The sequence below is a fragment of the Pelodiscus sinensis genome, chromosome 8, assembly GCF_052426305.1.
Source record: "Pelodiscus sinensis isolate ZL-2025 chromosome 8, ASM5242630v1, whole genome shotgun sequence".
In the NCBI taxonomy this organism is placed as follows: Eukaryota; Metazoa; Chordata; order Testudines; family Trionychidae; genus Pelodiscus; species Pelodiscus sinensis.
This window is the reverse complement of record NC_143059.1, coordinates 65,536,413-65,552,718: the sequence shown is the minus strand read 5'-3', so window position 1 is coordinate 65,552,718 and position 16,306 is coordinate 65,536,413.

The following is a 16,306-nucleotide window of genomic DNA, read 5'->3' as shown; positions in this document are numbered from 1 at the left end:
TGCAGGAGATGGATTAAGGGTCTGCAGTAGAAGCACTACATTGCTGCAGCTGTGCTGCTGTAGCACGGCTGGTGAAGACACTCTATGCTGACCGGAGAGTGCTCTCTTGTCAGCATAATTATGCCCCCTCTGCAAGAAGCAGAACTGATGCTATGTTGGTGGGAGAGTGTCTTCTGCTGACCTAGTGCGGGTGGGGACAGTGCTTAGGTCGCTGTCACTTGAATCCCTCAAAGGGTATCTATTTTCACATCCCCAGTGATGCAAGTTAGATTGACTTACGAGGTAACGTCGACCTGCCAGAGCAGATCAGCAGACTTTCACTGAGGGAAGAGTGTCACTCCCAAAGACAAGGGGTTGGTTGCTGTAGGCTTGAGTTTCATTGGAAGGGACGGCTGTCACTCCAAACTCAAAAGAGGAGATTGGCTGGGGCAGTGGGTATCTAGATGACTCTGGGGAAGTCAACTGATCCCTCTAGTGGGGTTGGAGAAGGGGCTGTAGCTGCCCAGGGAATTTTATTGGGCATTCTGGAAGAGCAAGCAGCTGAAGAGAGCTGGCAATTGTCGCTAAGGGCTTGGGTGGGGACTAAACAGCAGTTGGACTCAGTTGGGAGATTCCAGTTCAGCTGAGTCATGATGAAGATTGATGGTCCAGGCAACAGGAGTCAGAACTCAGCACTCACGTTGGCAGCGCACACGAACATCAGCAGCTAAACCAAAGGGTCGGCTCATGCTCGGCAAGAGACAAAGGGGTTGGTGAAGGTCTATTGGAACGATCAGATCAGAGAGCACTGATCTATATACTTCAGTGTTGGGGAACTGGGCTCACTGTACTATTGCTGGGGAATGTGTAGGTATAACTTCCATGTAGGGGTCTCCTCCTGATGTTGCTCTCAGATGCTGGGAGAGGGCTTGGCCTGTTTAATCTCATGCATTACTTTATTGGTGACAGGAGAAGCTACAATTGGAGTTATCTCCTGGCTCCCTCAAAGAGGAGAGAGGTTGATGCTTGTTGGGACAACAGGGTTTACCCAGGCATAAGGGCTGGGACATAGGAACCATGCAAGCATCTTGAGGGACCTTCACTGATAGAACGATATTGGTGAACTCAGTGCAGTTCCTAAACTGTATCATAGGGTACGTCTAAACTACATGGCTCCGTCGACGGAGCCATGTAGATTTGTTTGTTTGGCAAAGTCAAATGAAGCCACGATTTAAATGATCGCGGCTTCATTTAAATTTACATGGCTGCCGCACTGAGCTGACAAACAGCTGATCAGCTGTTTGTCCACTCAGCGCGCTAGTCTGGACGCTCCCCTGTCGACATCAAAGCCCTTTGTCGGCAGTCCTGGTAAACGTCATCCCACGAGGAATAACGGGGCTGCCGACAAAGGGCTTTGATGTCGGCAGGGGAGCGTCCAGACTAGCGCGCTGAGCGGACAAACAGCTGATCAGCTGTTTGTCGGCTCAGCGCGGCAGCCATGTAAATTTAAATGAAGCCGCGATCGTTTAAATCGCGGCTTCATTTGACTTTGCCTATGTGTCTAATCTACATGTCTCTGCCGACAGAGGCATGTAGTCTAGACACAGCCATAATGAGTGCGTCTACACTGCACTGTTATTTCGAAATAACAAACGTCATGTGAGCATCTGCCCAGCCATTCCGTTATTTTGAAATAATTTTGAAATAACATCCTGAAATCTGTAAACCTCATTCTACAAGGAATAATGCCTATTCCGAAACAGTTATTTCGAAATAAGGCGTGTGTTGATGCTTCACTGCTGCTATTTCGAAATAGCCCCTCAGCCATTCTAACTTATTCCTCCCCAGTGCCTCCTGGGGCTTTAAATCAAGATAGCACGTCTCCATTAGGGAAGCCTGCCTCAGACTAATTTTGAGGCTTCTCTGCAGTGTAGACGTGCTATTTCGAAATAAGCTATTTTGGAATAACTTCAGGAATAGTTTATTTTGAAATAAGCATGGAGTGTAGATGTATCCTTAGTTACATCATACTGGCTATGTCTAGACTGGCATGATTTTCTGGAAATGCTTTTAACGGAAAAGTTTTCAGTTAAAAGCATTTTCGGAACAGAGTGTCTCGATTGGCACGGACACTTTTCCGCAAAAGCACTTTTTGTGGAAAAGCGTCCGGGGCCAAGCTAGACGCGCTTTTGCGCAAAAAAGCCCCGATTGCCATTTTCGCATTCGGGGCTTCTCTGCGCAAAACAAATCTCAGCTGTCTACACTGGCCCTTTTGCGCAAAAGTTTTGCGCAAAAGGGACATTTGCCCAAACGGGAGCAGCATAGTTTTTCCACAAAAAGCACTGATTTCTTACAGTAGGAAGTCAGTGCTTTTGCGGGAATTCAAGTGGCCAGTGTAGACAGCTGGCAAGTTTTTCCAGAAAAGCGGCTGATTTTCCGGAAAAACTGGCCAGTCTAGACACAGCCACTGTGTAACACACGGGACATTCCATGCGCAAGACAAGCCGAGGTGCAGCAAGGCAAAGGCATTTCCAGTCACGAGTGAGATGCATTGAGACAGTGACTCATAGTACAATGGTCGCCTCCTAGCATTGGGCAATGGAGTTACTCTCTTGCTTTCAAGAGCATTAAACGTTCCCCCAGCTCACCCCAGGTTTTGTTTTAAAACTAGCCAAATGCTCTAGTGCCTACATGATCTTTCACTTTTTCCCACAGTCCCCAAAATTCCTACCACCCATTCATAGTTATTGCCATCTGCAAATGATTTGCAAAAAGGAATGGAAAGCTTGCGGTCCAACAGCAGTCCCTGTGTCAGCTTTCCATTTCTTTGAAACGGTTCTATTAATTGTACCATTTTTATTTTTGTTTCCTTTCCTGTAACTAATTTTCAGCTTAGCCAGCCAATTCCATGACCTTGGACTGTAGCATTAGCCTCAGATATGGAACAAAGCTTTTCAGAGAGCATTCTGAAAAAAATTAACTCTGATCCTTATATGCACTACTGGGCCGATATCCTTAAAGAACGTTCATACGTTTGTGGGACAGGAACTTGCAGTACTGAAAACACCAAGCGTACATTGTGCCTTTGCAAGTGTTCCTCTTTTGTTCCTTAAGAATTGACTCAGAGACTTTCCTGTAACTAGATATTCATAACTGTACCACTTAGGGCTGTGATCTCCTTAAATCTAACAAGTAAAAACCCAGCATGTTGCAAGGAGGTGGTATTTGTGATCCAATAGGTGGCATTTTTGTATCCAAATTTGTTCAGAAGCAATGGCCCAGCATGATGCTAATGTGCACTGAGATATTGGATATCTTTGGATGCAATGCAAAACAGGCTTACTGAAACCTGGAAGAATCTCACAATACTCTTGCAACAGCAGAGGTAATAACTCTGACCTCATAACTACTTTCCAATTTTGCGCAATTATTTTGCCTGCCTACACAGGGGATCCAATATTTCATAGAATCATAACATCATAGAACACTAGAACTGGAAGGGACCTCAAGAGGTCGTAGAGTCCAGCCCTTTGCCCTCATTTGAATACTGAATTTGAATATTTGAATAATAGACTCTCCTCAAGATAACCACTCTTTATATCATTTAGTCAACACAAATAGTTCCCTGAATCAAAAAGAAGCCCATGACTAGCAAATGCAAATACTGAGATATTCCAGTGAAATTGGGTTCTTGTGAAATCTCAATGTACAGTCCCACTAGGTACAATACACCATTTCACTTCTTGTTGTTAACCCCTTCTCTTTCAGATAGTCACACAGGGTACTTCTAGACTACCTGGCTCCATCGATGGAGCCATGCAGATTTTTTTATTTGGCAAAGGGAAATGAAGCCGCGATTTAAATAATCGCGGCTTCATTTAAATTTAAATGGCTGCCACGCTCTGCCGATCAGCTGTTTGTCGGCAGATCAGGGCAATCTGGACACTCTGCTGTTGACCTTAAAGCCCTTTGTTGACCTCCCCAATAAACCTCATCCCACAATGCATAAGGAGGAGGTCGACAAAGGGCTTTCAGGTCGGCGTGGGAGCGTCCAGACTGCCCTGATCTGCCGACAAACAGCTGATCATCAGCTGGTCGGCAGAGCGCGGCAGCCATTTAAATTTAAATGAAGCCACAATTATTTAAATCGCGGCTTCATTTCCCTCTGCTGATCAGCCTAATCTACATGGCTCCATCAATGGAGCCATGTAGTTTAGACACACCCACAGTGTTGCTTTTGAGTCACTGGTATGTAGTGGCCCAGCAATGGTTTCAGTGTGATGTTAGAAGTGTCATATAAAAATTAGTGTAAGAGCTTCCAGATAAAGATTATGTGACTCTGGCAAATGTTCAAGTTGGTGATGATTCAGTGGCCATGTAAGAATCTCTTCTCTGTCTCTAAATATGTGCACCATACTTGTTCATTAGACTGTTTAAGAATCTTTCTTTTATTATATGAGTTTGCCATATAATCCTGCAGGTTTTGCTCTGTTGCCTTCCCAATCTTGCTTCCCTTTGCAATGCCCATCTGTGTTTTTATTATGCCTCAGGGCCACTCAAATCTAACAAGCATTTCAATACTTGTTGAAAGCTGTTCTAGATTTGATCATAGAATCATAGAGCTGGAAGAGACCTCAGAAGGTCATCAAGTCCAGCCCCCTGCTCTAGGCAGGACCAATCCCAACTAAATCAACCTGACCAAGGCTTTGTCAAGCCAAGACTTAAACACCTCTAGGGATGGAGACTCCACTACTTCCCTAGGTAACCCATCCCTGTGCTGTAACCCATTCCAGTGATTTTAACAAATAGGGAGGAACTGGTTGAAAATTTGAAAGTGGAAGGTAGCTTGGGTAAAAGGGATCATGAAATAATAGAGTTCATGATTCTAAGGAATGGTAGAAGCAAAATAGAGACAATGGATTTCAGGAAGGTAGATTTTAGTAAACTCTAAGAGCTGGTAGGTAAGGTCCCATGGGAAGCAAGAGGAAAAACAACTGAAGAGAGTTGGCAGTTTTTCAAAGGGACATTATTAAGGACCCAAAAGGAAACTATTCGGCAGCGTCAGAAAGATAGAAAGTCTGGCAAGAGACTACTTTGGCTTAACAAAGTTTGGAGTTAATTTCTGAAGGAAGTTCTTGTTACAAACATACTCCTCTGATGTGGGCTTAGGAGATGTTTTCTCCCAGATCGTGAGAGGGGAGGAGCATTCGATTCTCTACATCAGTAGGAAGCTGTTCCCCAGAGAGAAGGCCTACACTGTAATTGAAAAGGAGGTGCTAGCGGTGAAGTGGGCAGTGGACTCACTCTGGGTATGTCTACACTACCCTCCTAGTTCGAACTAGGAGGGTAATGTAGGCATACCGCACTTGCAAATGAAGCCCGGGAACGAGGTGTTTTAGGAATAGGAATAGGAATCCTAGTTCGAACTACCTAGTTCGAGCCCCGTGTAGCCGCGCTGCACGGGGTTTGAACCAGCGGGGTTTTAAAAATGGCGGCTCCCCGCTTATGCAAATGAAGCCCAGAAATTCAAATCCCGGGCTTCATTTGCAAGTGCGGTATGCCTACATTACCCCGCTAGTTCGAACTAGCGGGGTAGTGTAGACATACCCTCTGATATTACCTCCTGGGCAGACACTTTACCCTTGTCACAGATCACACCCCTCTTTGCTGGCTACATGCAATGAAAGAGACAAACCCCAGAATTATGAGGTGGTACCTCTCCCTCCACCCCTTCTCCTTCCAGATTCAACATCGTGCTGGGAAGGCCCAGGCAAATGCAGACTTTTTCTCCAGGGGGATGGAATGCAGTTGGGGGAGGGGGGGTTGCAGACCCTAACAGGGGTCACCGGGGGAGGATGTGTGAGGGAGTGAGAGGAGGGCCTGGCAGTCCAGGGGCTAAACAAGGCCTTTTTGCCCAATTAGCCCCATTTTACCTGCAGCCAATGCCAGTCCTGGAGGGAGAATAAAGGAGGGAACCTGGCTCAGTTCGGGGCTGACCAGCAAAGAGGCAGGCGCTGGTTCTGCCGTCCGTAGGACCTGAGCCAGAGCTGTCTGCTCAGTCGGCCGCAGAAGGACACAAGCCTCCAACCCTCCCCCCTACCAGGTGTAAAGGGGGAGAACCAGAGGGTAACCCCCACTGAGGAGGGGGAAACTGAATTCTTGGGGCCATGAACTGAAGGAGCAGACTTTGATAACTGGCCGGAAGTCCTGCACCCCAAGCCCCCAGCTAACACCGTGACCTAACCACTTAGGAACCCTGCTGCTCGGGAGACCCAGTTACATGCCCTTTTAAAAGAGAGATGGGAAAGGAATTTTGCTTAGAACAGTGGTCACCAACCAGTAGATCGGGATCTAATGGTAGTTCTTGGAGCCTCTGGCAGGTGACCCTGACAGGTTTGGCTAGGAGACTATTAAGTGCTGGCACTTCATCTGCCCCTCTCAGCCCTGGCGTGCTGCTCCTGCCCTCTGCCTTGGAATGCCCCCCCCCTCAACCCCAGGAGCCTTTTGCTTGCTGTGCAGGACACAAGAAGAAGAGGAGGGGGTCCTGATTTCAGGGTGCCCCTCCCTCCACCCTATACCCCATCTCCACAGAACGAGTGTGGGGCAGGGATGGAGACAGTTTGCTGGCTGCTTTGGGGAGCAGTGCAGGGCCAGGATAGGGATGAGCCTGCCTTAGCCCCCTGCACCACCACCCGGAAGCCACCTGTGGTAAATGATGCTCAGCAGGAGCCTACATTCCAAACCACAGCCCCAGTTCTGAGCCATCCTGCACCCCAAATCTCTGCCCTAGTCCTGAGTCCCCCTGTACCCAAACTCCCTCCCAGAGCCTGAACCCCTCCTGCACCTCCACTCCCTGCCCCAGGCTCAGCTCAGAACTCCTGCCACACTCCAAATCCTGTAGCCCACGATCAGAGACCGCATCCCCGTTCCTCGCACCCCAACCCTCTACCCCCAGCCTGATACAAGTGAGTGAGAGTGAGAGAGGGAGGATGGAGTGAGCAGAGGTAGGGCCTTGGAGAAGGGGCAGGAAGGAAGCGGGCAAGAGTGTTTGAGTTTGAGGTGGATCCTGGACTGCACTTAAATTCAAAAAGTGATCTCGTGCTTAAAAAGGTTGGAGACCCCTGGCTTAGAATGTCCCCTAAATTGGGTCTATGATCAGTTCTTTTGAGTAGTTTGTGCCATTTGACAAAAATCTTCTTTGTTATGTGGTGCTCATTCTTTGTTTTGCTAATATTGAAATGTTGTACATGAGTTTCATTTCTTTAAAAAAAAAATCCAAATAGTCCTTTGGCATGCTTCCCAGATCTTTATCTATTTACAACATTCCATGGTTATTGTCAGTGCTTTTCCCTCCGAAGTACTTTTTGGGTGTGAAGCCAATGTGCTAACTGTCCTACAGCCAGACCAACAAAAAAAAGGTCCCTACCCCCAAAAGCTTGCAGTCTATGACTTGGTCTACACAGCAAGAAGATTGATTGTGCTACATCTCAGAGCTGTGAAAAAATGTCACTCTGAATATTGTGGTTCAGTTGACCTAAACTCGGCTCTAGATGCAGTTAGGAAAAAATTCTTCCGTTGACCTAGCTACTGCCTCTAAGAGGAGGATCACCTACCTTGATGAAAAATAGTTTCCTTCAATATAGGAAGTGTCTACATTATGGCACTGCACCAGCCCAGATGTAGCACCATAACCATGCTGCTGCAGCTGCTGTAGAATAGATATGGTGGAATAGCCATTCCGTACTTCATTGGCACGGACAGCAGTCTTGTCGGAAATGTCTCAAGGAGCATCATGTCCAGTTCTTGCCAATGTGCACAGTGCTCCCTTGGTGACATTCACTCCTGTGCAGGAAGCCTGCACAAAGCCATAATTTCGATTCATGCCATGAAGGGTTCCGTTGAAAGCAATGGAAAATTGATAGGCTACACTATGCTTGTGAGGGAAAGGTTTGAGTCCAGAGATGGTATCATGTCTTTATTACAAAACCTGAGTTTTGGAAGGAGAGAGAGGGGGCAGGTAAAATGACATTTTTGGCACCATATACCTCTCTGTTTGCCATTATGCCCTCTCAAGCTGGTATATTTGTGTAGTTATGCAAATGTAGTGAGGTTGAAGCTTTCACAGGCCCCGGACTAGGTGTGCGGGGCACCCTGGATCCGCACCCTTGGAAGGGGAGGGGCTTCAGGTGGAAGGGGTGGGGCCAGGAGAAGCTCACCCCCAACGCCTCCAAGAGCACAGTGCATCCCTCCCAAGCCTCAGAGATGTGTGGAGCACACGGTGCAAAGCTCCAGCAATGATTTCTGCCCCCCCCCCCAGGACAACTGCCCCCTTTGCTCTGCTATCAGGGCATGTCTAGACTACATCCCTCTTTTGAAAGAGGGATGTAAATTAGGCAGATGAAAAGTGCAAATGAACTGGGGATTTAAATATCCCGTGCTTCATTTACATAATTGCATCATAGCGTTCTTTAGAAAAAGGGGATTTTAAAAGTGAAACTGCAGTTTAGACGTGGTTCTTTCAGAAAAGGGCTTTTTTTCCAAAAAGAACCACGTCTAGACTGTGGTTTCACTTTCAAAATACCCTTTTTTGAAAGAACGCTGTGACGTGATTATGCGTGGGATATTTAAATCCCTGGTTCATTTGCACTTTCGATCTGCCTAATTTACATCCCTCTTTCGAAAGAGTAATGTGGTCTAGACATAACCTCAGCGAATCTATACAAAAGAAAGGGCGTGGTGCTTCATGGCTGCCTGTTATTCAAACAGGCAGCTCCCATTGGCCAATTGGATTGTGCTGGGAGCAGGAGCAGTGCCTGAAGCCTTCCCCTCTAGGCTCACAGATTTTAAAGAGAAACCCTCCTGGCAAGTGCATTCCTGAGCAGCATGTGAGTGGGGCGAGGCAAGTGAGAAGCCTGTCTGGGGTTTCCTGCAGCCTCCGCAAGCCGGATCCGGTGGTTTGTTGGGCCGGATGTGGCCTGCAGGCCATATTTTGCCCATCCCAGTATAAGAAAGATCTTTTCCAAAACTGCACTCTGGGCCCCCAGCATGGGGAAAGAGGATCACAGTTCACTTTAACCCTATAGGAACACATCTTAACACCTGCCAATTAAGGCTAGTACCAAGTACTCTAGTATCTGATTAAAAAGAACCCCATCCTCATTGCTTAGGCTTCAGATAAGGACTTGACAGGTTTTATCAATTTTAAACCTATAACTGGAATCTCTAATCAAGTAACACTTCGTGCAAACGAACTCTGTCAGCCGAACTGTTGGCTATTTGCACTGCATGCTGCATACTAAGCCAGCCCTGTTCTGCTTTCTTGGTAGCTACAAGGATAACTGATACACCAGAGACCTGAGTTACTCTGGTGCTGATCAAAGTGCTGGTGTAATTGAAATCTCTGGTGTATCAGTGTTCTTACTCCTACAGGCCTTCCTTATTAGCATATACATTCCCTGATTAGCCTGCTCCTCATAAGCATTTGTGTTTGCAGGTTCCATCACATCAGCCTAAATTTCTCGGTGAGAGTGTTTGATCTGCATATTTCCCAGCATCCCTCTGTCCAAGTTGGCTCTTCCTGCTTTTGTCCCTTGAATGACAACTGAACATTCTAATGGGTATTTTGTGTCAGCCAAGTCTGTGTTACCCAGAATGAACTGCGTCCCTCCTGGATAACCTCTGCTTTTGGGGTTTTAATCTTAAAAACAGCTGACATCCATCCCAGGTCTGTCTAGACAGAGTGTACCTGCTTCTGTACTATAATGTTCTCAACATGACTCTCAATGTTCCCCTGAGATCAAAGAAATGGGACAAATTAAAGTGGTGAGAAGGTCATTCAGATAAATAACTCACAATCTACAGAAATTACAGGTTTTGAGAGTCTAAAAGATAGGCTTCTAAAAACACCAAATTAGAGGTGGCCTAAATTTTCAGAGTTTGCAGAGCACATGTAGCTCTCATTGATTTCACTGGGTTTCGTGACTGCTCATGTACTACTTATAAATTATAATAAATATGTCGGATATTTTACTATAAATGCATTTTCTTTTGTGTGTAAGGACTGGATGGAAAGGAGTCATATAAAAATGGAAACTAGGACAAATTACAAAGGATGAATATAGGCAAACAACACAGGAATGCAGGGGCAAGATTAGAAAGGCAAAGGCGAGCTACAGGCATAAGGAAACAAGAAGATTCTATAAATATATTAGAAGCAAGAGGAACACCAAGGACAGGGTAGGCCCATTGCTAAGTGAGGAGGGAGAAACAGTAACAGGAAACTTGAAAAGGCAGAGATGCTTAATGACTTCTTTGTTTTGGTCTTCACCGAGAAGTGTAATGAAGGAATGCCTAACATAGTGTATGTTAGTAGGAAGGGGGCAGGTTTAGATGATAAAATAAAATTTAAAAAAAACAAGTTAAAAATCACTTAGAAAAGTTAGATGTCTACAAGTCACCAGAGCCTGATGAAATGCATCCTAGAATACTCAAGGAGCTGATAGAGGAGGTATCTGAGCCTTTAGCTATCATCTTTTGAAAATCATGGAAGACAGGAGAGATTCCAGAAGACTGGAAAAGGGCAAATATAGTGCCCATCTATAAAAAGGGAAATAAGAACAACTCAGGAAACTACAGACCAGTCAGTTTAACTTCTGTGCCAGGAAAGATAATGGAGCAAGTAATTAAAGAAATCATCTGCAAATACTTGGAAGATAATAAAGTGATACATAACAGCCAGCATGGATTTGTAAAGAACAAATGATGTCAAAACAATCTGATAGCTTTTTTTTGATAAGATAATGAGTCTTGTGGATAAGGGAGAAGCGGTGGATGTGGTATACCTAGACTTTAGAAAGGCATTTGACACAGTCTCACATGATATTCTTTTCAATAAATTAGGCAAATACAACTTAGATGGGGCTACTATAAGGTGGGTGCATAACTGCCTGGATAATCACTACTCCCTGAGAATGGTTAACGGTTCACAATCATGCTAGAAGGACATAACAAGTGGAGTTCCACAGGGGTCTGTTTTGAGTCCAATTCTGTTCAATATCTTCATCAACAATTTAAATATCAGCATAGAGAGTACGCTTATTAAGTTTGCAGATGATACTAAGCTGGGAGGGGTTGCAAGTGCTTTGGAGGACAGGATCATAATTCAAAATGACCTGGACAAATTGGAGGAATGGTCTGAGGCAAACAGGATGAAGCTGAATAAGGACAAATGCAAAGTGTTCCACTTAGGAAGGAACAATCAGTTTCACACATACAGAATGGGAAGTGACTGCTTAGGAAGGAGTACGGCAGAAAGGGATCTAAGGGCTATAGTAGACCACAAGCTAAATATGAGCCAACAATGCGACATTATTGCAAAAAAAGCAAACATGATTCTAGGATGCATTAACAGGTGTGTTGTGAGCAAGACACAAAAAGTCATTCTTCCACTCTACTCTGCGCTAGTTAGGCCTCACTTGGAGTATTGTGTCCCGTTCTGGGCACCGCATTTCAAGAAAGATGTGGAGAAATTGGAGAAGGTCCAGAGAAGAGCAACAAGAATGATTAAAGGTCTAGAGAACATGACCTATGAAGGAAGACTGAAGGAATTAGGCTTGTTTAGTTTGGAAAAGAGAAGATTGAGAGGGGACATGGTAGAGGTTTTCAGGTATCTAAAAGGGTGTTACAAGGAGGAGGAAGAAAACTTGTTCTTCCTGGCCTCTGAGGATAGAACAAGAAGCAATGGGCTTAAACTGCAGCAAGGGAGGTTTAGATTGGACATTAAGAAAAAGTTCCTATCTGTCAGGATGGTTAAACACTGGAATAAATTGCCTAGGGAGGATGTGGAATCTCCATCTCTAGAGATATTTAAGAGCAGGTTAGATAAATGTCTATCAGGGATGGTCTAGACAGTATTTGGTCCTGCCATGAGGGCAGGGGACTGGACTCGATGACCTCTCGAGGTCCCTTCCAGTCCTAGTATTCTATGAATAGCAAGGGAGCATTTATTCTGTGCCATGTCTCTTTAAGGTTTGGAAGCATGATAAAGCTCAAAGGGACCTGGTGAGCAGAGTGCGGTTAAAAGAGTATGGTGTTATGTGAAAACATGAGAACACAACAACCAGGGGTCATCAAATGAAATTAATAGGTAGCGGGTTTAAAAGAAACAAAAGGAAGTACTTCTTCATGCAGCCCACAGTCAACTTGTGGAACTCCTTGCCAGAGGATGTTGTGAAGTCCAGGACTTTAACAGGGTTCAAAAAAGAGCTAGATAAATTCATGGGGAATGGGTTCATTAATGGTAATTAGCCAGGATGGGAAGGAATGGTGTCCCTAGCCTCTGGTTGTCAGAGGCTGGGAATGGGTGACAGGGGTAGAATCACTTGATGATTGCCTGTTCTGTTAATTCCCTCTGGGGCATCTGGCATTGGACACTAGGCTAGATGGATCTTTGGTTTGACCCAGTATGGCCATTCTTACGGTCTTAGATGACTCCAGCAGGAAGGGTTGCACAGGCAGCAGGTGTGTGTTTTTGGAGAGATTGTTAAGGCAAAAGGTTTTAAAAAGTTGTAAACATTGCCCGTGCCTAGGAGTGTAACGTTCAGTTCTAAAAAAATCAGTTGACTTTCATTTTAAGGACTAAACATTCATTGAAGGCATTCAGATTTTAAATCATTGCCCAGAATTTTCAGCGGTAGCTGAACCGAAAAGACAGAGATGCTCGAAAGCTTGGTCACAGTACAGGTGTGGGGGTAGTAGCTAGAAGAGGTGGGTGCGAAAATGCATTTTAGGAAAGGAGGTGGACAAATTGTTCCAGAACACTGGCACGGTGACAGGAAAGGGATTGCTGTCTGACAGATGGCAGGAAAGTACGGTGAACCTGCCAGAAGCGAGAGCTGATTGAGTAGAGGGAGCAAACATAGGCATTGGAAGGTACAGGGAGAAATGACGTTAAGGAACATTGTGAGATAGGTGAAGTGGAGTTCTTTTAAAACGGGATGATGTTTAAATGGATGGGAGAGCAGCATCGAGAGGTCCAGCAATCAAAGAGTTAAGGCTGCTAAGCAGATGTGCATATGACAGTAGCACCTGCCTCTCTCTCTCTGTGCACTTTGCTTAGTAGGAAGAAGGATATATAAATAAAATCACAGCAATTTTAAGGAAAAGAACAGTAGGGAAAAATGAATGCAGAGGCATTGTTCCAATGTGTATTGGGCTCTTTAAGCAGAAAACCTCCATCAAAAACACGTCAGTTTTTTAGTAGCTGCTCCACTGAAGTTCCTTCACGGGCACTGCTCAAACGTCACTCAGGCTGAATACTAACTACAAGAACAAACTGCTCCCAACCATGCCTTATTAAATTATACATATGCAACCTCTTAGATAAACTAACACACTGTACTGTTTATACTGACATGTTCCAAAAGCCAGGAGTAATAAATCAAATACATATCATAAAGATAAATACTTCACTTTTCAAGATACAGTATGTCCATACAGAAGACTGAAAAGCATAAGTATGCATATAAGTGTATTGCTGATACTGTCAAGTGAGGGAGAATTATCAGGAGAGCTGGGTTTCTTATTCCTCACTCTGCCACTGACTTCTTGCGTGATGTCAGGCAAATTGCTTATTCTGTATGTCTCAGGCCAGGTGTACACTAAAGGGGAAGATTAAATCAATATATGCAACTCCAGCTATGTTAAATTACATAGCTGGAGTCAACATACCTTGTTTCACGTATCCTCGCCATCCTCACAATGGGAGGTTGATGGGAGAAAACATTCTCATGGGCTTCCCTTACTCCTTGCAGAAGCAGAAGTACTGGCAACCAGTGGAAGTGCCCTCTGAGTTCAATTTAGTGAGTCTTAACGAGACTGGCTAAATCAAACTCCGGAAAATCAATCGTGGCAGTGTTGATCTTCCGTTTAGAGAAGACATGGCTTCAGTTTCTCAGCTACAATAATAATACTAGTTCCATGCTTCACAAGATACTGTGAAGGTCATTCAGTGGTGTTTGCAAAGCATTTTGCAGTCAGAGGAGACACACTAGTGGAAGAGAGAGTGCAATAATCATGTAATACATTATTTTGGAACAAAGTCTAAAAGGTTTGTTGAGCGCCTATATCATTTCCATTTTTTAATAAATATACTCATTTTCAGGAACATAGATTATCTATTCTACTGGGCCCTACTGCATTTGATTATTGAAGTATTTATTAGCACACTTGTCAATGCCAGCTCTGACGCATGGCAGAGGATATATTTCCTGAGAAGATGCTTATCATTAACAACAAATTGGCCCTGATACACCCACGGTAGGTGTGATGCATTTGGTGTTTCTTGAATGATGCAGTAAGTCTTGATATCAAAAAGGAAAGGGATTATGAGGTGGCAACTGACATGAAGATGTTTCCGTGTCCAGTCCGGAATATAATAGCGGTGAGGTTCATCTCAGGTATAACTACTTGGAAGCCAATTAAATGACATTATGGGTTAAATTGGGCCATTGTCACTAACATGGCCTACTGTGCCCAGGAAAGAGGGACTATTTTCCTCTTAAACTAATGGACTGAGGGAATCCAAATTTGTGCCTCCTGATAAGTGAGATGGGAAATAATGTCTGTTTTCACCACCAAAGCCATTACAGATAGTTAAGACTCTAGGGAGAACACAGAGACATTACAAACTGATAGGTTTATCCACTGTGCTCCAGCCATCCCTGGCATGAAAGTGTGTGTGTGCGCATGTGCATGTGCACAGGCAGGGAGAACTCAGGTGTTAAATAGCTTCCAAGACAGCTTTGTATGCCAGCCCTGATGGAGAGATGAAAGATGCTAAGAGGGGTTTGTTTGGATCTCTGTCATGACTGAAAGAAGTATATTATGATAATGAGATTTACAGTTGCCCTAGGGGCTTGTCTCCACTTTCTGGGAGATCAATCTCCTGAGGTTTGAACTAGAAAAGATATGCTAAATCAACCTCTGATGGCACCCTTGTTGACTCTGGTACTCCACTGGGTCACAAGGAGGAAGGCAAGCCAACGGGAGAGTTACTCTTGTCCACCTCCTGCAGAAATCACGTCCTACGCTATCCACATGTCTGGAGCTGTCGTATTTTAGGACAACTTTCTCCACCAGTGTAGACCTGGCCTTAAAGGCTATTGAATGTACAGCTTTGGTCTTGTGTGAAGCTTCTCAGTGTTAAAGGTACGCTGGCAGCTTCTGGTTTAGTCCACGTGAGCCAAATTAAAGCACTGGTTTTAATCCCTTTCTGGAGGGAGAGATATGTGAAAGCAGAATCCACAGAACCCTCCTACCTAAACTGTAAAGAAGAATGCACTTTGGAAGCAGCAGGCTGAGCACATGAGATGCTGCTTCAGTCAGGAGATTTGGGACTATGGAGACGCATGAGATTTAAATCTACATCAACACCTTCCAGCTCACTGTCTCTCTGTAGCTGTTTCAGGTAGACCTGGGAGCAAGGTCAGAAGGATTAAACTCCAAGTATCATTCAGGTAATCAAATGAGCCACACAAGGAAAACATAACAAATGGTCTGGTACCACTTTATAGACTAACAAAACAAGTAGATGGTATCATGAGCTTTCATGGGCACAGCCCACTACTTCAGATGACTGGAGGAAAACATAATTTGTTTTCTTTTTTATTTTAAAGGACAGACGAAAGGGAAGAAATTAGCTATACATTAACCCCAGCTGTTTCACCTTCTGCTTATTCAAATCTCTGTAAGCTGGCATACCAGCTAGAAAACTTGGCAGATTTCTACTACCTCCTGTTTTTGACTGACTGGCTTTGAAGGGTCCTTGATCTACTCCTGGGCTTTCTTTATCCTCAGAGGGGATATAGCAAAGGAAGGCTTAGTGGAGTGAGAAAGTCTTGGCTGTGGCAAGCATAGCTTTTTTACTAGAAAGTTTCCTCCAGTAAGTAGGGGCAACTTTTTGTCCCCAAACTCAGACTTTCCTACCATTAGCCAGAAGCATTTTTAAGACCACTTTTATTCTAAATAGGAGAAATTCTGACTTACAAATCAAACCCTACCTACAGCTCTAAAACAACAGCTTCTTTTTCACCTCTCCTTTCCCCCTTTACTTTCCCCTTGTTTTTAAACTCAGCTGTGCTTTTATACTGCACAGCTGGGATTTCCCACCTTCTCTGCAAGGATCCAGTCAGTTTCTCCACTTAAATTAAACCTGCTGCAGCTGTTACTAAGTTTAATTGATTTCCTAATGATATCAGCAAATTCTCCTTTAAAAGCATGACACCAATGTCCCCTTCATTAATAAAGGACCCTTTGGGGGCAGAATTTT